At 41.0% G+C, this 16,541-nt stretch overlaps 1 pseudogene; it reads left to right on the top strand.

Moving 5' to 3' along the window:
- The first annotated feature begins 9,129 nt into the window (after positions 1-9,129).
- Positions 9,130-16,541, top strand: part of LOC145498475 (uncharacterized) — an 11,013-nt pseudogene continuing 3,601 nt past the window's right edge.

Raw genomic sequence — 16,541 nt, forward strand, 5'->3', positions numbered from 1 at the left:
TTCACTTTCTCGAATGATATGATCTGCTTTAACAGCTGTTCGCCTGTAAAAGGTGAGTCTGGATGCATATAAAGTCTAACAGGAGCTGGTGGATCAGCTTTACCAGCCACAAGCCATGTTGAACGGTGGTAGGCGTATCTAGAGCGTTTGTCGTCAACAGGCACTATATCCATTAGGACCATGTAATTTGCATCTAGGCTGACACCGTTCAGTGATATTCGAAGGGTTGGAAACATTCTCCTTTGGAAGAAAGTCAAAGCTAAAAATTAAAATGTAGGTGCCCCATTTGTTTCCCTCCCTTGTATAAAAGAGTCTAACATTCTAGAACGTTACTATTTTCTCTTAATAAAGTCACTAGAACTGGGGTTAATTTACTCGAACACCCTTTGTCTTCAAAAGTTTTCAGTTATCCTTGGCCAGTCTGCAGCACTCGGCAGTTGACATAGCTCACAAAATTAGTGCACCAAGTGCGATTAAAATGAATACTATTAAAAAAAAAAATAGTATTTTGTTACAACAGCCTAGACCTAGTTAATCTTGTTCTAATAGAACAATAACTCATTCTTGTGTGGCAGAAGCAAGAGACAATTGCTAAGACCTTGCCTTGAGCAATGAAATTGACCATCTTGCAGTATTCCAAGGAGTTACACAGAACAAGGTAGCAAATGTCAAGTTGTCGCTGAAAGGGATGCAGTGATTTACATTAACAACTATGAATCGTAAACCTTCGTGAAAATTAATCACAATGCAAATTTTTTTATTGAGTTTTCATGCTCTTTGTTTTAAACACCCCTCCTGCAAGCATAGTGTTCTCCGAAGCCACACTTAGAAAGAAACGGTACCCGAGGTGGTCTTCCCGGAGTGGGAACTGTTCCTATTAAAATTGCCGGTCCTTTCAGAATAGAATATAACATTGAACTAGAAGAGATTATTTCTGGTCTTAAGTAAACCAACTGGCTACGTAGATCTTTCATCTATTCATTTGAAAACAATCGATATCTGCCTAGCAAGACAGAACTGTGGAGGAAAGAGTCCGTTATCTGAATGTTATTTTAGCTTACCTAATTAATTGTTTCTGATGGTATTTTTGGAGAAATATCAATTTAATACATAAAACTGTGCTATATGCCAAGTAAAGAGGGTTAAGATGGAGAAACATAGATTCAATCGCGAATGCCAGATCTTACGTAAACAGAAAACTCGAGAGGGCTGCCTCCCTCGAGAAACATAGTTTGTATGGCGTATTCCGATGTGCTAAGTTTATCACTTCAAAAGGGTCTAAAAAACTTTATGATTGGAAAGAGAAATTTCGAGGTAAAAAAGACAAATCTAAACCTGGGAACCAAGAATAAAAAGTTCTTGTCAAACACTCTCACATTTTCTTTTGTTCTAATTCATAGTTACATAACAGCCAAGCAGTTGGAAATATATGATGTTGGCAAGAGCAAGCCATAGACTTGGCATACCGAAAGTTCACAACTTAACGCACACTTCATTCCAATTTCACTTTTTATAAATATCACTTTAAGGAGTTTACAATTGCTCAATGTAACTAGTTAGCTGGTTTCGTGAGTAATTTTGGATAGCATTCACAATACCTGTACATAGGCCATTTTTCTGTCATCACCCAGAAGAAGATTCGGCACTTAATCAAGCGCTATTGTAATGATTTAGACATCAAATTAGTTTTTTCTTCCTTTAAGATAGGTAACCTTTTTGGTGTGAAAGACCCTATCCCCGGCGGGCTTCGTTCACGTGTGGTTTATAAGTTTACATGTGCGGGCTGTAATGCCTGTTATGTCGGCGAAACCTCCCGACATTTTTCCACACGCGTACGTGAGCACTTAGCCGTTGATAGGGCCTCTCACATCTTCAAACATCTTCAGAATTCTGAACGTTGTCGCTCATTGTGTTCAATAGACTGCTTTCATATTTTAGATCACGCCACTACCAGCTTTCAACTCAAGATAAAGGAGGCTATCCATATTCAAAAAGAACTACCTTGCCTCAGTCAGCAATTACACCATGTAAATCTAAAATGATCCTTTTAATTTACACCTTTTCACGTTCTGTTGTTACTATTTGTCTTAATTTGCATTTTTGTCTACTTATTATTCAACTTGCTTTGTAATCATCCATTCAACTGAAGATGACAGAAGTTCTGTCGAAACATGTCTTTTAAACTTAAAGAATTGGTCGTTTTCCTTAAAATCTCTACATACATGTGTTTCACTTGTGGAAGTCTATCGATTTTGGACATTACTTGGGTAAGAGATTCGTGCCCATATCAACTTTGTTTTCTCTTTTAAGTTTTCTCGCGTTTAGAAATGCGTCAAAATCGCGTTTCAGGTGCGGGGATCCCAACCAATGCTTACCTAACCTTGCAAAGATGGTAGTTTTAGCCCTCTTTCAAATCTACACACATGTATCTCACTTGTTGAAGTCTATCGATTTTGGACATTGTTTGGACTAGAGACTCTGGCCAATATCAACTTTGTTTATTGTTGTAAGTTTTCGCGCGTTTAGAGATGCGTCACGCTAGGTTTTTAGGTGCAAAGATTCAAGCCAACGCTTACTTAACTTGTTAAAGATGCTACTTTTAGCCCTCCCCCAAATCTACACACGTAAAAGTTTACTTGTGTAAGTGTATCGATTTGGACAGTGCTAGGGTAAGAGATTCTCGCCCATATCAACTTTCTCTTCTCTCGTAAGTTTTCGCAAATTTAGAGATGCGCCACACTCCCGTTTTAGGTGCGGGGATCCAAACCAATGATTACCTAACCTTTTAAAGATGCTACTTTTAGCCCTCCCCTAAATCTACACGTGTATTACACTTGTGGAAGGCTCTCAATGTAGATAGCGCTTGGGTGAGAGATTCTCGCACATATTAACTTTCTTTTCTGTCATAAGTTGTCGCGCGTTTAGAGATGCGCCACACTCCCGCTTTAGGAGCGGGGATCCGAACTAATGCTTACCTAACTTTTTAAAGATGCTATTTTTAGCCTTCCCCCAAAATCTACACACGGGTATTTCACTTGTGCAAGTATATCAATTTGTACAGTGTTGGGTGAGAGATTCTCGCCAATATCAGCTTTGTTTTCTGTTGTAAGTTGTCGCGCGTTTAGAGCTGCAGCACTCTTGCGTTTTAGGTGCGGGGATCCCAACTAAGGCTTACCTAACTTGTTAAAGATGCTACTTTTAGCCCTCCGCCTAATCTAGACAGGTGTATTTCACTTGTGGATTTGGACGGTGTTGGGTGAGAGATTCTCGCCCATATCACCTTTCTTTTCTGTCGTATGTTGTCGCGCGTTTAGAGATACGCCACGCTCTCGTTTTAGGTTCAGGGATCCCAACCAATGCTTACCTAACTTTTTAAAGATGCTATTTTAAGCCCTCTTCCAAATCTGCATACTTCTATTTCACTTCACTATCGATTGGGACAGTGCTAGGGTAAGAGATCTTCGCCCATATCAACTTTCTTTTCTCGCGCACGTACTCGCGCGTTTAGAGACGCACCACAATCGCGTTTTAGGTTCGGGGATCCTAAGCAATGCTTACCTAACCTTTCAAAGATGCTACTTTTAGCCCTCCTTCAAATCTACACAGATGTATTTCCCTTGTGGAGGTCTATAGATTTTTGACAGTGCTAGTGTGAGAGATTCTTGCCCATATGAGATTGGTTTTCTGTTGTAAGTTGTCGCGCGTTCAGAGCTGCACCACTCTTGCGTTCTAGGTGCGGGGATCTTAACCAAGGCTTACTTAACTTGGTAAAGATGCTACTTTTAGCCCTCCATCAAATCTACACACGTGAGTTTTACTTGTGGAAGTTTATCGATTTGGACAGTGCTAGGATGAGAGATTCTCGTCCATATCAACTTTCTTTTCTGTCGTAAGTTCTTGGGCCTTTAGAGAGGCGCTCTACTCCCGTTTAGGGTGCGGGGATACTAACCAATGCTTACCTAAGTTTTTAAAGATGCTACTTTTAGCCCTCTTTCAAATCTACACACGTTAATTTTACTTATAAAAGTCTAGAGATTTGGACAGTTCTAAGATGGGAAATTATCGCCATTATCAACTTTCTCTTCTCTCGTAACTTCTCTCGTATTTAGAGATGCGCCACACCCAAGTTTTAGGCGTAGGGATCCCCACCAATGCTTACTTAACTTTTCAAAGATGCTACTTCTAGCCCTCCTTCACATATACACACATGTATTTCACTTGTAGAAGTCTATCGATTTTTGACAGTGCTCGGGTGAGAGATTCTCGCTCCTATGAGCTTAGTTTTCTGTTGTAAGTTGTCGCGCGTTTAGAGATGCGCCACTGTTGCGTTTTAGTTGCGGGGATCCCAACTAAGGCTTACTTAACTTGTTAAAGATGCTTCTTTTAGCCCTCCCCGAAATCTGCACACGTGAATTTTACTTGTGGAAATCTACCGATTTGGACAGTGCTAGGGTAAGAGATTCTCGACAATGTCAACTTTCTTTTTTCTCGTAAGTATTCGTGAATTTAGAGATTCGCCGCACTCGCGTTTTATGTGCAGGGATCCCAAATAATGCTTACCTAACTTTTTAAAGATGCTACTATTAGCCGTCCTTTTAATCTACGCACGATTACTTCACCTGTGGTAGTCTATTGTTTTGGTCAGTGCTTGGGCAAGAGATTCTCGCCCATATCAACTTTCTTTTCTGTGGTAAGTTCTCGCGCTTTTAGAGATGCACCACAATCGCGTTTTAGGTGCCGGGATCCAAACTAATTCTTACCTAGCTTTTTAAAGATTTTATTTCTAGCCCTGCTCTAAATCTACGCACGTGTATTTCACTTGTGGAAGTCTATCGATTTGGACAGTGCTAGGGTGAGGGATTTTCGCTCATATCAACTTTCTTTTTCCTCGTAAGTTGTCGCGCGTTTACAGATGCGCCACGCTCTTGTTTTAGGTCCAGAGACCCAAGCAATGCTTAACTAACTTTTTAAAGATGCTATTTTCAGCCCTCTTTCAAATCTACACACGTGTATTTCACTTGTGGAAGTCTATCGATTTGCCAGAAAGTGCTAGGGTAAGAGATTCTCGTCCATATTAACTTTCTTTTTTCTCGTAAATGGTCGAGCGTTTAGAGATGCGCCACACTCACGTTTTAGGTGCGGGGATCCCAACCAATGCTTACCTAACTTTTTAAAGATGTTACTTTTAGCTCTCCCCCAAATCTTTACACGTATGTGTTACTTGTGAAAGTCTAACGATTTGGACAGTACTAGGGTGAGAGATTCTTGCATTGATCACCTTTTTTTTTCGTAACTTCTCGCGCGTTTAGAAATGCTCCACACTCTAGTTTAAGGTGCGGGGATCTCAACAAATTCTTACCTAACTTTTTGAAGATGCTACTGTTAACCCTCCTCCAAATCTAAACACGTTAATTTTTCTTGTGGAAATGAATCGATTTGGACAGTGCTTGAATGAGACATTCTCGTCAATATCAACTTTCTCTTCTCTTGTAAGTTCTTGTGCGTTTAGAGATGCGCCAGACTCTCGTTTTGGGTGCGGGGATCCCAACCAATGCTTACCTAACTTCTTAAGATGCTACTTTTAGCCCTCTCCCAAATGTAAACTCGTGTACTTTTTTTATAGAAGGCTATCGATTTGGACAGTGCTAGAGTGAGAGATTCTCGCGAATATCAACTTTGTTTTCTGTCGTAAGTTTTCGCGCGTTTCGAGATGCGCCACAATTCCGTTTTAGGTACGGGGATCCCAGCCAATGCTTACTTAACTTTTAAAAAATGCTACTTTTAGTCCTTCCCCAAATCTACACACGTGTATTTCACTTGTGGCAGTCTATCGATTCGGGCAGTGTTAGGGTGGGTTATTCTTTTCCATATCATTTTTCTTTTTGTGGTAAGTTCTCGGGCGTTTAGAGATGCGCCATACTCGCGTTTTAGGTGCGGGGATTCCAACTAATGATTACCTAACTTTTCAAAGATGCTACTTTTAGCCCTGCCCCTAATCTACACACGTGTATTTCACTTGTGGAAGTCTCTTGATTCGGAAAGTGTTTGGGTGAAAGATTCTCTGCTATATCAACATTCTTTTCTATCGTACGTTCTTGCGCGTTTAAAGATGCGCCATGCTCTCGTTTTAGGTGCAGGGATCCCAATCAATGCTTACCTAACTTTTTAGAGATGCAACTTTTAGCCACCCCCCAAATCTACACACGTGTCTTTCACCTGTAGAAGTCTATCGATGCGGACAGTGCTAGGGTGAGAGATTCTTGCCAATATCAACTTTCTTTTTTGTCTTAAGTTTTCCCGCGTTTAGAGATGCGCCATAGTCCAGTTCTAGCTGCGGGGATTTCAACCAATGCATACCTAACTTTTGAAAGATGCTACTTTTCGCCCTCCACTAAATCTACACACGTGTATTTCAATGGTGGAAGTCTATCGATTTGGACAGTGCTAGGGTGAGAGATTCTCGGTAATGTAAACGATTTTTTATGTCGTAAGTTCTCGCGCGTTCAGAGATGCGCCACAATCCCGTTTTAGGTGCGCGGATCCCTACCAATGCCTACCTAACTTTTTAAAGGCGTAACTTTTAGCCCTTCCCAAATCTACAAACGTGTATTTCACTCGTGGAAGTCTATCGATTTGGACAGTGCTAGGGTGAGAGATTCTTTTCCATATCAACTTTCTTTTCTGTCGTAAGATCTCGGGCGTTTAGAGATGCGCTATACTCGCGTTTTAGGTGCAGGGATCTCAACCAATGCTTACCTAACTTTTTCAAGAAGCTGTTTTTAGCCCTTTACCAAACGTACACACGTGTATTTTACTTGTGGAAGTCTATCGATTTGGACAGTGTTTGGGTGAAAGATTCTCGCCTATATGAACATTCTTTTCTCTCGTACGTTCTCGCGCGTCCAGAGATGCGGCATACTCCCGTTTTAGGTGCGTGGATCCCAACCAAGGCTTACCTACTTTTTAAAGATGCTACTTTTAGCCCTTCCCGAAATCTAAACACGTATATTTTACTTCTGGATGTCTATCGATTTGGACAGTGCTGGGGTGAGAGATTCACGCCAATATCAACTTTCTTTTCTGTCGTAAGTTCTTGCGCGTTTAGAGATGCGCCATACTCACGTTTTAGGTGCGGGGATCCTAACCAATGCTTACCTAACTTTTTAAAGATGCTACTTTTAGCCCTCCCTCAAATCTACAAACGTGTATTTCCCTTGTGGAAGGCTATCGATTTGGACAGTGCTAGGGTGAGAGATTCTTGCCATATAATTTTTCTTTTCTGTCGTAAGTTTTTGGGCGTTTAGCGATGCGCCATATTCGTGTTTCAGGTGCGGGGATTCCAAGCAATGCTTACCTAATTTTTTGAAGATGCTACTTTTAGCCTTCCCCCAAATCTATCCACATGTATTTCACTTGTGGAAGTCTATTGATTTGGACAGTGCTTGGGTGAGAGACTCTCGCCCATATCAACTTTCTTTCCTCTAGTGAGTTCCCGCGCGTTTAGGTATGGGCTACACTACAGGTTTTGGTGTCTGGATCTCAAACTATGCTCAGTGGCTTTTTTAAAGATACCAGATTTTGCCCTCCGTTAAATCTACACATGTGTATTTCATTTGTGGGATTCTGTCGCTTTCGATAATGTTGTAGTTGGAGATTCTCGCTTATTTATATTTTTTCTCTTGGGTGTTTTTGCGCGTTTAGTGATGCGGCACACTCGTGTGGGGATCCCAAACTATAGTTAGGGGCTTTTTAAAAATGCTACTTTTGGCCCTCCCCCAAATCTACACAAGTGTATTTCACTTGTGGACGTCTATATCGATTTGGACAGTGCTTAGGCTGGAGATTCTCGCCCATGTAAATTTTCTTTTTTCTCGCGTGTTTTCGTGCGGGTAGCAATGAGGCACACTTGTGTTTTTGGTGTTGGGATCCCAAACTTTTCTTTCGGGCTCTTTCAAGATGCTAGGTTTGGCCTTCTCTTAAATTTACACATTTTTATTTTTACTTGTGGAAGTCTTTCGATTTGGACAGTGTTTCGGTGGGATATTCTCGCCCATTGCAATTTTCTTTTCTCCTGCTTGTCCTTGCACGTTTAGCGATGCGGCACACTCGCGTTTTTGGTGCGAGGATCCCAAACATTGCTTACCTGACTTTTTAAAGACGCTAGGTTTGACCCTTCTCCAAATCTACACACGCAGTTATTTCTGGAATAATTTGAGCGAATTTGATTCACGTTTCAATCAACATGACCATTCCGCACCAAGCAGCAGCTCCATTCTTGGGCAAACGGGTTTCGGACCAGGTTTCCTTCACTCACCCCACCACGCTGCTTCGTCGCTTTTTTTTACTCTCGTCTCAATTTGCACGGGGTTAGAATGCGGAAAAAGGTCTTTGGAGGGGAACACCGGCTACGCAGGCTATCTAACGACCCACTGACCGTCTTTTCTTAGAAAGTGGATATTGTCTATGAGGTTTGCCAGGAAAGCGCGAAAGGCGATACACGAGCGCTTGATTCCTTTTTCGAAGGCTGCGTACAAGAAAATCAACAGGAAGCAAAGGCCGCGAGGAAAATGGTGATGAGAAAACTGCCTGCATGGTTACCGTGGAAATTTTAGCGCTGTACTAGATTTTATTGACACAGTTTAACAGCCAATTAGACAGAGATTTAGAGAATAAGACACGCTATATATCGATTATAACGACACAAACCACCTCAGTGCTTGTCGTGTCAGTACTGATCGTTATCCTTGGTAAGACAAGTACACACAGGACTTACAAAGCGAGGAAAGAACACAAAACAAAGAACAGTGCAGCCAAAGTGCGTCAGTAAGTTAGAACATTTGTATTAGCTACGTTCTATCTACTGGTTTTTGCTTTGAAGATTTAATTTTGGGATTGCAGGTCTCGTTGTGAGCGCTAATCAGAGCCAAGGTGAGCGTTTCAAGTGGCGGCTGCAATCTTTTAAACAGTCATGTATCCCGGCCACTAGCAGTGATATCCAACATCCTCTTCTAACCAAATCAGTCAGCTCATTTCTTTTCCCACTGAACTCATTTTTGTCTCTCCTAAAACTTCTGCTTACAGCCAGCTGTCATTGTTGTGTTCTAGATGCACTAACAACATACAAATAAAATGAACCCCGGCGCGGAGAGAGAAAAGGATAAAAACAAATTGGGTAAGTCTGGCGAGGTCCAACACGATGGAATTTAAATCTTGCAGGAAATACCGGACCCTGTGTGGTGTGGAAAGTGACACAAAAGTAGAAAGCTATCTTGCATTGCAGATGACATGAGCTATTAAATAAAGCTAATTTTCCAAAGAGTGAAATATACTGAAAAAACATTTGTTCATCCAGACCGAGCAGCAACGCCCAGGAAATCAATGGTGGCCAAAGACATTTTGCTAGCCCAGTGCAACTGGTATGTACAACTGGTATTTATGTACAACTGGTGTACATAAATGGCTATATCTACCACTAGAAAAGTATAAATGAAATACAATATTGATCGACAATCTGTGGTTGCTGCAGCGAAAACTTAGCGAATTTAGTAATTTTCTGAAAATACCTGATTCGAGTACTTGCCATAGATTTAAAAACTGGTTGAGAAGCTCCATTGATATCTGCGAACAGCCTACAAACAAACAAATCGTAAATTCTAATTGAAAGTCGCTACATCCTAGAGCTTCTTAGAAAGATAAAATGGTTTAAAATAGTTGGATCTCGTTGCCGTTAAAAATAGGAGCTGTCATTTAGCCCTTCGAAAATACTTAAGCATTTTGTTTAGTCATTTTAAAAATTTTAAAACATTTTATTGCTATATACGTATTGAAGGAGAGAAAAAAAGCTGAAAAAAAAAAATATAGAGCTATCTCGTAGAACACGACTAGCGACATTTTTCTGAGCTTGATTATTTCCGCGATGAATGTACATTTTTTCATTCATCTCACAGGAAATTACATTCATTTCGCGTAATTGATCTGGAATATACTGTGTCACTGATGAATGATCATGAAATTGCGTTCTTTCCGGGATAGCCTGGTCCAGGCTATCGGTCAGTGCGGACGATCGAAAACGGCGGGCTGGCGACGAGCGGGGTCTGTATTAAAGTAGACTTATTTCTATGAAAGTGAGAACGCTTTTATTTGTTGTTTTTGTTGTTTAACAGGAAAGTATGAAGAAGCTCATTTTGTTGGTGATATCAGCTCTTGCCCGCCAGCTTGTGGAAGGTAACTAAAAGTTTTCTTTTACACTAGTGTCACAACACATGCCTGAAATCTGATAACAGGAATGGTGGATCGGTTTAAGTGAATATGCTAAGGCTCGAAATAGTTATGACGTTCAAATTGTAGCACTATCTACCAATATGTCATGTTGAAGATCACAAAGACGAGATGTGAAGGTGAATTAATCAACATGACACGAGCGTGGGACAAAGAAAAATTCTGAGTCCCCGACAGGAATCGAACCCATGACCTCCCGAACACCGGGCGGGCGCTCTATCCACTGAGCTAGGAGAACTCATGGAGAGCAAGGTCATTTAACTGAGTTCATATATGACAGGTGTCCTGCATACTGCTAGGATCAACGCTATCGAATTCATCGTGAGTAGTGATAAGTTTTTAAATTTCTTTGTCCCACGCTCGTGTCATGTTGATTAATTCACCTTCACATTTCATTACCAAGCTTAAAATTCACCATCTTTATTAACTTATCAAAGACGAGATGTTTGACTTTTTGGCAATCAAATGCAAATGGAACACAGGCTCATTCAGTTGCCTTTAAGCAGCGTCAATCCTTCGTCTTATATGTAGTAAACCAGATCAGTAGTGCAGAGTTATAAATGACGTTCAAGCCCTATTGATGGTCATTGATAAAAATTCAGATCTAGATCCGTCACTCTCATATCCGTCTCCAGAGGCCGCGCCTTCCTGACCAAGAGGAGCTAGTGCGGCCTCTGAGGACGAGTATACGTATGCATTTCTCTTTCCGTTGCTCACAGATTATAGCCTTGCTCACTGGTTTCCCATAGTTTAGAAGGCGGCTTCAACTGAACGGGATCTGCATTGAAGGTCAGGGGTTCAACTCCCATTAGGGATCAAGAATTTTATCATGTGACGTGTCTTCAAGTAAATATCTCTATCTAGGTGAAGGGGGGGGGGGGGGGAATAGAAATATCCCGGGCGACTCCCATATAAAAGGGACGCGGGTGCTCGTCGAAAGTTTTGAAAAGCACCCCTAAGAGGTACCAAGTTCCTGTTTTTTGGACGCGGCTTGAAATGTTTTTCACCCTTTAAAGGTACCAATTTTAAAACGACACATTAAATGAAACTTTCATGACTTTTTAAAACAGCAATAAAGAAGATTGCTTCGAATACATTCTACTCGTTTAATATAAGTTGTTCATAATAAACAAAACGCGAAACGAAAGCTCCCGCTGTGGACCTTTTGAGGCTTAACACCCTAAGAGAGAAAAACCGCTTTTTTAACCCCTTTAAGGTATATGGGAATCACCCCTGGAGAAATACTCTGCAGACGTCTCATCATGCTACGGGAATTGAGGGGAGCTCCCGGGCTATGGGACACTATGTTCCGAACGAGTCCCTAACCTTTACTTTACCTTTTCTTATTTTCAGGCGCGAACCATTCTGCTCCTGTGGGCCCTGTTGGCAAAGTCACTTGTCACAACAATCACACGGTCGATATAACCATCACCAACGTAGATGATCTTTCGTGGTGGAATGAAACTGACTGGCGATTACAAAATAATCCTTCATGCAAGGCGACATTTGGTAAAGGGACAGTGTCTTACGATTGACTTCCCCTACCGGATTGTGCTTCGTCATCACAACAACTTCCTAGGAGCATCAAATACATCCTTGAAATCATCGTAAAAAGGGGTAAACACAGTGGTGCAGGCCAGATGTATGTTTATGACCACCTGTTCTGTGTTTTGCAAATATGACAATCAGAAAAAGACAGTGGCAAGCTTTGTGGAGGAAGAGGGAAGGGGAAAGGGGGAAGGAGGTTCAAGCTTGTACTCAGTGAGTGCTGTTGAAATCGTTTAACAGCCAACCGTGACTCCCATTCTGGCGGTTACAAATGATTTCTTACGTAGATCCTACCGTCATGTAAATGTAAATGAAATTGTTTCATCAAGGGCAAAGCTTTGAAACAATTCTTCTCTCTTTTTTGGTGATAAATTTCTCGCAGGTGCAGGTGTCCTCAATACTGCAATTGATCACACGATATTGGTAGTGATAGAAATAAGCCGTGAGGAGGAAATAACTCACAAACTGAATACAGATCTGAAATTAACAAGGTTGCCAAGTTCAAGGCCAGTTATTGTTTTTATGACTGAGAACATTACTTCATTGTGATAGGCTGGAACCAGTGGAATGTAAGGTTAATTTTGTAAGGTTAATGTAAGGTTTATTTATTCGTTTATTTGTGTACGAGAGCAAAGTGTTTGTCACGTGGTTTCTACTTGGCGTGTCTACTGGGTTCCTCTAGCAAGAGAGAGGACCCTGCGAACGATCGCGAGGTTGAGGGTTTTTGTGCGGCGGCCATTAGTGTGATTACTGTTAACGGCTGTTGTTTTTTTGGCGAATTTTGACTTGTTTTTGAGATTCGGAGGGAACATTAGGCCTTAGGTCTTAGCGTTTGAGACACTCTCCGCTGAATTTATTTTTGACGCGCCATTTGTTATGAGGTGGGTAAACATTCGCTTTCTGTTTGTACGTGCTTGAAATTCTTGGATGAATAAGGAACAATCGTACAAAGGTCCAGTTCTCAGACAGAGCTGTCTGCAATTACATATTTAAATTATGTCACATTGAAATTGCTTTGATCAGCTGAAAATCCCGACAATTTCCGCGGAAAATGAACTTCTGGTAAACAATGTGGCGCCGCGCAGTCTGCAACTGTCGGAATTAAATTTATACTTGAATGATTTTAATACTTTCAACTCCCGTCGGCTGTTAAAATCAGCATTTTTATATCAACAACCGAAGTTTTACGGACAGATATATCATAATGACAAAGTCCAGTATTTTCCTATGTATTTATGGTTAGCAAGTTGAGGTCCCCTCTATAAACCATGATTTGTTGATACGTTGCGTGACGGTGCAGTTTCCGTAGACTCACAAGTGTAACAGGACTAGAATATTTGCATTTGCCTTCAAACCTCATGCTGAACATTTTCACATTTACTGGTCATGTTTAAGCACAAAAGCTAATTTCTCAAAGTATAATTTATTTACAGTTTTCTAAGCTGGAAGCACGAATATTAGCTGACGTTTGCAATGGCGTGCTGAGTTATCGTAAACAAACTCCGTTCAACCAGCGACCGATTCGAATATTTCCGCTGATGAATAAAAGTAGACAACATTTATATTGCCATCAAACATTTCAGGAATTTTGGACGCCATTTCCCCCGCGCGACATCAGCAAAAATCCTCGCAGCATGTATGCACGTATGCCGCATGCGATGGCGCAATTTGTTCTAAAATAGAAAAATTGTCCCATATCATAACGGCAGCCCCAATACTAGAAATAGCGCGCGCTTACGGTCTACGTTCCCGATTATGGCTCCTGCTTCGACATAATGCCAACTAGAAAGTAACAATAATGAGGGTCAGGTGATCATCGTCAAATATTAACCTGGATTTCTGTGAATCAGATTGCGATGCTAGAAATAGTCACTTCTTTATATCAACAAAATTCTATCCAATTGTTTCTTCTATTTGTTTCTATCAGGCAATGTATTCTTCACCTTTAGAATTGAAGCTTTCTTTGTCCGTAATTTTACTGATGATGTCCCTAACCCAGTTGAGCTGGGCAAGACTTTGTATTTCAAGGCGACGGTAGAGACTAAAAGCGCTACACCTAACCTTGACCTTTTTCCTGTACACTGTTGGTCATCAAGGAGCGCCGAACCAAACCCATTCCAAGACAAAATTACTTTGATAAAAGACGGGTAAGTACATATATTCATTCTGTGTTTCATCATCCAGGAAGGACACTACAAGTTCACTTCGCACAAAGTGGCCTAGCTCCTAGGATCTCTCTTCTTCTTGCCTTCAAGAAGAGAGACCCTGAAAACGAGGTTGGGCGTCAAGTGGTGCGTAATAAGGCTTTAACATTGGCCCATCAAAGGCTCCTGTTTTTGTGCTGTACCATGCACTTCACCCCAAGAGTGCCACTCTGGCCGGGCCTCTCTTTTTCCCTCACCCAACGCAATCATGTCCTTTTTTGTCCGTCCTCTTTTCTCGACTTCCTTCTGAACTGTGACGCATAAAAGACAATGGACACTAACTATAAAGCAAAAAAAAAAAAAAAAGAAAAAAAAAAACTAGAACCCTATCTTTATCACACTGATCTCTTCAGTTATTATATCAGACGCTTTATTTGGCTTCAAGAAAAAAGTCAGATTAAACCCATTTTACATCGTCTGCTCTGTTATCACGACCACATTTTTGATGGACGGTCATTGGTCACCGTAACAACTTAAGTCCACTGTAATCGTCTTTGTTTTTTTTTTCAAACCCACTGCGGCAACGATAATGTGAGTGAAGACACGTCCGAATCTTTGTCGTGTACTTGCGCCAATGACAGTGTAGCCGAGACATTCTCCATCCGGACCTTCAGGTACTATGGTGCTGAGGAAGGTGAACTGGTTTACTTCCACTGCGATCTCAGAGTTTGCCTGGCAAATGTCAATAATTTAATGTGTCAGTGTCCTTCTGTTGCTGACTGTGACCCTAACGCGAGAAAAAGGCGTTCACTTAGTGATGAAGTCGATGAAACTAAGATTTATCATGCGTCAACAGGCCCTTTCATTTTTAAGAACGATAACGACGACGAAGAAGAAGAGGGTATGTACAATTCAGTGCTGTTAACTGAGCTAAACCGCTCCTAGCTAAACTTGTTTTCTCGAATCTTCAAGACTTTGTTACCCATTTCTTTTAAGTGTAGCCCCTTTATAAGGTTTACTTTAGGAAATCCAATCATTGAGCAATTAAGAGGCTGTCTGTGTGAAAACCGACCACTGAGGAACAGACCAAGGAACGACATTGAATTATAATTGCAACACGGCTAAACAAACTGCTATGATATATATATAGTTGGGAAAAAGAATTGGGGTTTTTGAGCGAATATTAATTTTTTCAGAGCGCCGGCAATATGTGCTATTTTTCCAGTTACGGCGGGCATGCAACTTGTGTCGAGCGGACCGAATTGCAATCAATCCTGGAAAAGTTCAATCAGAATTTTTAATCAAATAAGACTCATTTTAGTGATTGACTAGGTAAGGGCTTCGAAATCCCAGCTTGTGAGAAAAATCGAATTTTCGAAGTAAAATCAGTGGTCAGTTTTTACAGACAGCCTCTTAAGTCGCTCTTTAATCGACGTTGCCTTTGGCGTTGTTGCCGTTGCTGCTTTAACTGCTTTTTTGCTACTTGGGCAGCGAGCGCTAGCGTCTGCCTGCACTTTCAACCATCTGTTTCTTCGGTTGCCTAGCTTGTGTTTGGGCGTTTGTTTGCTTTGCACTCGCTTGTCTTAACATTTCTCTGCCGTTCATTCGGTTGTTATTGTTTGTGTAAGGGACATCCGTCTCTTATTTAAACTCCTATTAAAGTTTCGAAATGTATTAAAACATACCGAGAGCCGAAGCTCCCTTGCTTGTAATCAAAATATCAAAGAAGACATCCCCGCAGCGTTGGAGGTTTTCCTTTGCTTTGAAACAAAACTAAACGACATATATAAACAGATCCTCCACGAAAAAATCCACGCAACACGCGCGTGATATCCGAGGAAGAACTGGGTACAATGTCTAAAAATAACTTAAGAGGGATTACCTTAGTTAGAGAGCCTATATGGGGGATTCACCCTCTTACCTTGATAATCTCTTGCCATGAATGAGTGTACACCTGTGCTGAGTGTCAGTTTTCCCATTCAAAACAAATTGTAGAAAATTTACGTTTCTGTGGATTATCCTCTCCCTCTACGCACAAGCTAACTCAAAAATATCTTCTTTGGCCTTTAAAGGACTTCATTTTTCACTAGCTCTTAATGCTCTAAACTAATGCCTGTTTTGAACGCCTCTACCTAATAGACCTTAAATTGTGTCCATTAATTGACATGTGAGGGATTTTTCTATACACGGATTCTGAGTTCAGCTCTTTCGTAAATTTCTTGAGTCTGCAAGCACATCCCGCATGCATATTTATGAACTTTCACATCCATTGACATAAGCTGACACAAATATGGTGTGCTGTGGGATTTCTGTACACTCTCTTTAAATACGAGTTTATCTGAAACCTGTAGACCGAAGCAAACTGTCTACTGGTTTCTTTCCCAAAAATGAAAAAAATATCGTTCAACCCTGATCAGCAAAGCTACTACGAATACCAAATATAAGCAGATTGTTACTCTTTTGGTCAAATATCTAAATTAACTTCTTATTTTTAGTTGTTAAGCAGAAGTATTAGGAAGTTAGAAAGAGTGCAGAGTGCAGAGTGCAGAGTGCAGAGTGCAGAGTGCAGAG

This window comes from Orbicella franksi, chromosome 9 (assembly GCF_964199315.1).
Source record: "Orbicella franksi chromosome 9, jaOrbFran1.1, whole genome shotgun sequence".
Classification (NCBI taxonomy): domain Eukaryota; kingdom Metazoa; phylum Cnidaria; class Anthozoa; order Scleractinia; family Merulinidae; genus Orbicella; species Orbicella franksi.